The sequence below is a fragment of the Physeter macrocephalus genome, chromosome 15 (assembly GCF_002837175.3).
Source record: "Physeter macrocephalus isolate SW-GA chromosome 15, ASM283717v5, whole genome shotgun sequence".
Classification (NCBI taxonomy): domain Eukaryota; kingdom Metazoa; phylum Chordata; class Mammalia; order Artiodactyla; family Physeteridae; genus Physeter; species Physeter macrocephalus.
The window spans coordinates 18,411,451-18,418,973 of NC_041228.1; the positions used below are offsets into that span (position 1 = coordinate 18,411,451).

The 7,523-nt window shown below is 50.2% G+C and overlaps 1 protein-coding gene and 1 pseudogene across 1 annotated transcript in view; both read right to left on the reverse strand.

The window, feature by feature from the left end:
* The window catches only part of LOC102975055 (protein limb expression 1 homolog), a 13,112-nt pseudogene extending 9,901 nt beyond the window's left edge, over positions 1-3,211 (reverse strand).
* Positions 1-3,518, reverse strand: part of COL14A1 (collagen type XIV alpha 1 chain) — a 265,739-nt gene extending 262,221 nt beyond the window's left edge. The window contains exon 1 of the mRNA XM_024129388.3: positions 3,321-3,518. The gene's annotated coding sequence lies outside the window, so the exon portion shown is untranslated. The remainder of the gene's footprint in view (positions 1-3,320) is intronic.
* Between the last annotated feature and the right edge of the window lie 4,005 nt (positions 3,519-7,523).

Here is a 7,523-nt window from a genome sequence, read left to right on the forward strand (position 1 = left end):
GCATGTGGGATCTTCCCGGACCGGGGCACGAACCCGTGTCCCCTGCATCGGCAGGTGGACTCTCAACCACTGCGCCACCAGGGAAGCCCAGGTTTTTTTTTGTTTTGTTTTTGTTTTGTTTTGTTTTTCAGACTTTTCTTAATCATGTATCAGGTACTTGCTGGCTTTGCAACCCCAGGCGAGGTAGTTTATATCCCCGAAGCTCAGTGATCTCACATCTAAAAGAAGGAGAATATTTACTTCCACAAGTAACTGGGGGGCTTAAACGTGTTTCTGAAAAAGAAAAGGGCAGGTACCCAACAGGGACTCGAAACACATGCCAGCACTTCCTCGACTACACACACCCATCTCCCCACAAGAACAGGATAAGGCTTGGTTTTCACAAGGCTTGTTCTATATAGAAGAGTAACTGGGGCCCTGCCACTTTTTATTTAGTTAGTTACCAAAGAGGAGGAGAAACCAGAGTAGACTGTTTTCCTGCCATCCAGCACTATCAGGGGCAAATCTGTCAAAGAGGAAGTTTGTTTTTGTCCCTTTCCCTTAAACTTTCCTCCTCTCCCCTCCCCCACCCACCGACCCGCCCCCCCCCATCCCCGCTGCGTCCCCTTGGTCATTTATCATTTGTTCTCTACAAATTGTCATAATCCCAGATAATTTGTTAGCTCAGTGATGCTCAAACACCACCACCTCAGCCTGCAGCAATTCAGGAAGGCCCTTGTCCTTTAAAGGAACCTTGGGTTACACTCGACTGGCCTGGAAAACAGCAGTCATTTGGCTGAGTTTGGATTAAAACGACAGCAAATGTGGCTCTAGAGTCACATAATTGCAAAGACTCTCAGCTTAAAACAGGCAAAAGATCTTTGTGTTTTACTAGGTGACACTAGGAAGTATTTAAGAGTCAAAGGGAGTGTACCCCAATGAGCCCTTTTTTGCTGGGCTGGGGCTTGTTCCAGTGACCCTCAAATCATACGAATTTGCTCAGCCCTTTCTTTAAGGCCAGCCCTGGCTGATTCCAAAAACCAAGACTTTCATGGAAGGCCCAGAGTTCTCTGAAATCCACAGCTGGACCATTAGCAGCAGGAAAAATGCCAAAGGACTCCTCCCATCAATCCTAAAGCCTGGGACCTGCCCAAAACTGCTCCAGGAATCCTGATGGGTTCCAAGGAATCCTTCCCAGGGAATTACTGAGAGGCCTCACCAGTGTGGTTCTTGTCCTTTCAAAAGGACCCCCAGGAGGTCAGGGATGTAGTGGAGGTTCAGGTCTGTCCTGGCTCAGGGCTCCCCAGGCGGAAGGAGGTGATGCCCAAAGCTTAGTGAAAGAGTATCCTGTACATAATGGATAAACCTTGAAAACATTTTACTAGGTTAAAGAAGCCAGTCACAAAGAACCACACACATATTGTATGCTTCCATTTACATGAAATGTCAGCAGAAAGTAGATGAGTGGTTGCCAAGGGTGTTGCGGGGGCGAGGTTGGGAAGAAATGGGGAGTCTCTGCTAATAGGTACAGAATTTTTTTTTTTGGAGTGATAAAAATCTTCTAAAATTGATGGTGGTGATGGTTGCACAGCTCTGTGAATACACCAAAAAACCACCGAATTGCACACGTGTGCAATTATTTCTCAATAAAGCTGTTTCTTCAAAAAAATACTATCCTGAAGTCTATCTTACAGTAACCACACCCTTGGAATCAGGTTCAAAGGAAATCCATCCAAGTTGCTCTTTTGAAACAACTCAAAATCCAAATGCTATCCATGCATTAATTCATTCACTCATTTTACATTTACCAGTGAGTTCTCCATGGGCAGAACTGGACCACCTTGTCAGAAACACACCACCAGCTCTCCCCACTGCATCCAGCTTAAGCCGGTTTGCTGGATGCGAGCAGGGCCTGTTTATCACATGCTGCAACCAGGAAGGGCCCCCCTTGACTCTCTGTAGCTGAGGAGCCTCAGAGCCTTTAAGAGGGGAGTTTCAGGAAAACTTTTCTCATTTCTGCTCCCCACAGAGCCACCAATGTCTTATCCGCATATTTCTTTGTTTCTGGCCCCTCCCACCCCCTTCTACTTCTGCAGGCAGCTGACTCGGAATCCAAAACTTCCAGAGGGAATGAGGCTCTCAGCTGTAGCTCCAGAAGTAGTTTTCAGGGGGGGAGGGGGGAGGGGCAGATCCAGGCCGCTGTGAGAGCTGCACGCAAGCTCCATTTGCACAGTTGCCCTAAGGACAAGCCTAAAACCTAAGCACAATGCGCGACCCCGGGTCAATCCTGAGCTTCGCGCGCCACAGGGCGGAGCCTCCCACAGAGGACCCAAGAACCCAGCTCCTGAATCAGAGTGCCCGTGTCCTGGACTTGCAGGCAGCGTTCAGACCCTTGCTTAGGACTAAGGCCACTCCAGTGGCACAACGCCGGCTCCTCCTGGCCGGGCCGTAACCCTGTCTTGACTGTGCGCTGTGCACGCTAAAGCCAAGCTCGGCCAGATGAACCTCCGCCCAGGCCCTGCGTACTAGAGCGCTTGAAGCCGCGAGCAGTTCAGAGGGATAAAAGGGGCGGGTGGGGGTAGGGGGGGTTGGAAAAGCCAGGGCAGAGAAGGCCCTCCAGCACCACAGCCTGGTGGGGCATCTGAAAACTGCAACCTCCTGGGTCCAGACACCAAAGTAAAACGCGCGAAGCATCCGGGTTTCCTGGCGTGGACGAGCTATCACTACAGCCAACATCCTGCATCGAGGCACTCCGTTTGCTTGCTCCTCTTTTCGCTATAGCACCTGGTCCCCAGCGCGGGTCACCCACGGGGATCTAGGTGAGTTTCGTACCCCATGATCTCCATCGACTGTTTTCCCAAGCGACCCTTAATACAATCTAAATAAAAACAGCGTGCTTTCTGTTTATATACAGCTCTCCAAAACAATCCCTAAGCCCCTTTCTCAACGGAATGGTCGCCTTTACGAAGCCCCTTGTACTTGGAAATTCTGGAGTCTCCACTGTCTCGAAGTGGAGAAACCTGCTCCTTCCCGCCGAGCACTCACAGCCCAAGTACAAGGGGGAAAGCTCCTGAGAGCAACCCAGGGCATCTTCACTGTCTGCATTTGCATCGCGCAGGGCCACCAATCTCCCTGCCCAGTGACCCCCTGCGAAGAGGCACACGGGTGCACCTTCCCATAGCACCTCAGACGTCCCCGGGCCATCCCAGGCGCGCGTGAAGAGAAGGTCCATGGAATTGCACGGCGTCTAGCAGGTGGCTCGCCCTTCCCACTTTCCCTTCCTCAAGAACAGACTTTTCAAAGCCGACCCGAAAGAAGAGCAGAGAAAGATTGGAACTGACCTGTGCAGGATAAGATTCCAGCCCAGGTAGGGGACCTCTCCGTGCCTAGGGAAGATCCAGGTTCCGCCGCGAATTGGTCCTTGGCGGCGCACGGGTCTCGCGCGCTTCCCGCCGTGTGCCCCTTTCAATTAGCCTCTCTCCCTCTCCCGGCCGCTCAAAGCTGCCTCCTCCTCTCCAGAGCTTCCCTCCTGCTGGGCGCCCGGGATCAGATAAGAGGAAAGGAAGGCCCGCTGGCAGCCAATTATAGAGCGGAAGGTGGCTGCGGGGGGAGGTGGGAGGCAGGCCTAAGTGCCTAACGCGCCCCCACTTCTCTCCTCCTCTTCTCCTCCAGCCCGGCCCCACAAGAGATGCGCTGAGGAGCCCGCCCAGCGCCGCAGGCGCGCCAGCCCAGACCTGGCGGCCGCCCCAGGTGCGGGCCGCAGCCGGGTGAACGGTGCCGGGAAAGAGCGGCTTTTGCCCCTCCATTCGCACCGAGGCTAGCGTGCGTCTGGCTGCTTTGCGAGGCCTGGAGCCCTCGCGGACGCAGGTGCTGTGTGCCCGCTTCCCCATATTCCCAAAGACCAGCCTCGTCAAGGACCCCGCGCTCGGGGGGCCGGTACCCGCTGTAAAGGGGTAGCCTGCCTTGGGACTTCCCTGGCGGTCCAGTGGTTAAGACTCCGCGCTTCCACTGAAGGGGGCGCGGGTTCGAGCCCTGGTCGGGGAACTAAGATACCACCCAGAAAAACAAGGGGTACCCTTCCTCCCTTCCTTCTTCTGAACGAGGGCTATAAAATGCCAAAGCAGAGATGCTCAAACTTTAATGTGCAGGAGAATCACCTGCGAATGTTGAAATAGACATTTTTGGTTTTAAAAGGACGAATGTCGGCTGTGTCCGGTGGTTGGACGTCTTAAACTGCATATGCTCCCTCGCAGAGATCCTGTTTCAACAGATCTGGGCTGAGGCCAGGGACCCTGCATTTATCAGACACCCTGATACGTGCAGGCCACCCTCCGAGAGGCTCTGCTTGAGCTGTGAAGCCCACGAGGCGCGCCAGAGCCCCTCGCCAGGTCTCCAGGGACTCGGCCCTGCGCGGCCATCCCCTGGGCCCCCGTGGAAAGTCATCATCGTTACTCATTTTTTAACCTCACGAACAGCCTCCCACCCCCTCCCGCGGCGTCTTTACAATCCAGCTTGTTGTGTGCGCACAGATGTTGGGAGCTGGGAGGTATAAAAACTAAGTGTTTATCAAGAAGCCACTTTTGTGAGAAAATACCCTCTCGCCTTGGAAAACTGCAGAGGGTATTTCGTTAAAGGCTGGAGATGGCGAAGAGAGAAAGGGCAGGCAGTGCTCTTAAAAGGTCCCCGAATCTGCTACCACCCTGCTCAGCCCAGAATACAGAAAGAGGGGCTGTGACCCATCCACCCCCTTTCAAGGGGGTCCTTCGGATATTCTAACCTTCCCAAGCCACCTCCTCTGCTTTCCCCGAATTTGCTGGTATTCGCATCCCCTTGTCCACGCTCTGAACTTCCCCGCCTGTCCTGCGATTGGAGTGCAAAAGGCCCTCTGCAGCTCCAACCGCCGCCCTGCGTCTGTCGGTCCCTTTCCGAACGGGCCTCAGGTCTGCCACAGGACAGGGCCCGAGCTAGGCGCCGTTTTGCCTCTGCGCATCACTGAACGTGATTCTCCCAGGTCCGGCAGCCAGCGCGACTTTTTAGCAGAGAGGGTCTAAATCCGAGGGTTCTATTCGCTGAGCTGCGAGCATGCGAGCGCCACCTGGTGTCTGCGACTGGGAGTTCGAGATAGAGCGGGAACTGGAAAGCTATGCATCCGTCCTAGATTGACACGGAGGGACCAGAATTCCTGAAATTCAGTACTTATAGCTGGAGAAAACTACCACTTTAGTTAGATCTCCTTTCCTCTGCCCACCCCCAAACGAGTGTCTACTACCTTCATGCTCTGTCCCCCCTTTTTCACTAATAAAGTCTACTCTTGTGTTCTTCATTTTTAATAAGATATAGATGGCTAGTGTAAGCTTAGCTTTACGTGTAATTCCCTTGGGGGAGGTAGTGGCGTGTTAGCATAAAGTTTGAGGCAAAGGGTGAGAAAAAGTGCTTGTGATGGAATTATAGATAATTAGAAATGAGGAATTCCCTGATGATTTTAAAATGTGAAATATACATGCAAAAATCCAAACACAGCAAATAGCAGAATATTTATTCCATAAAAATCTTATACGATAATGTATATTGATTTTGTTATGATATAAAATGTTATTTTAAAAAATTCTAAGTCATCCTTCTTTCCTCTTTTAAATTTTTGACTTCTTGCATTTATTTCACTTTCAACATAGGTAGATAAATTTCAGTTAATGTTGAATCAGAATGGCGGGTTTTAATTAGTTTTTCACTTAGCTGCAGTTGTGTGTGAATTTCCAGCCCTTTCAAGGGAGTGTTTATTCAACATTTATCTTAAAGGTCAGCCCTCGGAGTTTAGAAGAATACTGAGAACTGAATCATAGAAACAAGCCCAGAAGACCCCTCTAATGGTCTCCTCTCTCAATCTAAAAAATTTTAAAAAACTACCTCCGAAAGGATTTTTAAATAGAGGGGGACTTTTCAAAGATATCCAAAAATTCCAGCTTCCCACAGTAATTTATTCCAGGACTCAACAACTCTTCCTAGGATTTCATCCTGAGTTTGTGTCATGAATGTGATTTTCTTTCTCTCGAAGGACTCCATACACACCCTGTTGCCCCTCTCCTTTCTGTCCCCTAAAACCCTGCAGGAAGATTTTGAACTCAAACTTGAATTGAAGGGACTCTTCCCCTTGCCTGTCTCACTTTGGTGAAGGTATTTTGCCTCTCTGAGCCTAACTCCTTGTGTATAAGAAGGGAGTAATTAATATCTCAGGGGATAGTCATGCAGATTAAATGACAGATGTGTTTATGGACCTGACGCATACTAAATAATAAATGGCAACTATATCATCCAAACTAGGACTTTATCTCCCTTCCGCCCAAGGCATATGGCTCTCCTCTCTTCAGTAGCCCCTTACGGATAACTCTTGCAATCTGTCTCAACAGAGGTGCTTTGACATTTTGGATAGGTCGGCATGACTGTCCCAGACATTGTAGAACATTTATTATTCCTGATTCCATCACCAAATTCCAGTAGCATCCTCCCCATCTCCTAGCCATTGTGAAAACCAAAAATACCACCACACATTTCCTTATACACTCAGCAGCAAACCATTAACTCTTTGCAGTTCTACTCCAACCCCTCTGTAATAGCCAGCTATGATTTTTCCTCAGCCTATCCATTCCCCCTTCTTTTGGTTACAGAAGGTTCATACTGATGATAATATGCTATACCTATAAGCAATAACCATGGCCCAGGCTCCTGGCTCCACGTCCCCACCCCCTCTTCCATCCTGACCCCTGGGACTCCTAGTATTTGCCCTCATCTTGCAACAGCACAGCTGGTAATGAAAGGTTAACTCCCAACAGATCAGAGAAACTTCAGGATCCTGCCCCCTAGTCAAGGGCCGATGTACCTTCTCACTGATTGATGTCCCTGCCATACCAGCTGTCAAATACATTATTCTCGCCTTAGAGTAACAAAGACCTGACTTAGTTTAGGAAAGTGCCTCCACTCCATTGGATGCAGCTGTGGCTGGGCTGCCTTTCGGAGTGCTCTGTTCTCTAGCCGAGTTGTGGGCAGGAGCTCGCAACTAGGCCAACCACACACTCTCTCCCTCAAATGTGAGTATAACGCCGTGGGACACAAGAGGAGGAAAAAAAGTGCTAAATTTTTATCTCGATTCATCCTAGCAGTGAGGCCTGCAGTAACAATAAATAGCTCCTTAAATCTAGACATCCTGCAGAAACACACCAATACAGCTGTCCCGGCTGTTAAAATATTGAAATACTTCCCTGCCAGTTGGTAAATAGCTGCCTCCCCACCACCCTGTATGGCCTCCCCACCATCCCCTTCCTGGGATCACTAGGCCAGCTTTCCCTTTGATGCAGTAGCTCAAGAGGTAACCCCTGTGCTATGGTCTGAATGTTTGTGTCTCCCTAAAAGTCCTGACTCTCAAAGGTGATAGTTTTAGGAGGCGGGGCCTTGGGAGTTGCTTGCAACTCTTGAGGGTGGAACGCTTATCTTGAATGAGATTAGCATTCTTGCCTAGAGAGATCCCTCGCCCTTTCTTACTACAATGAGAA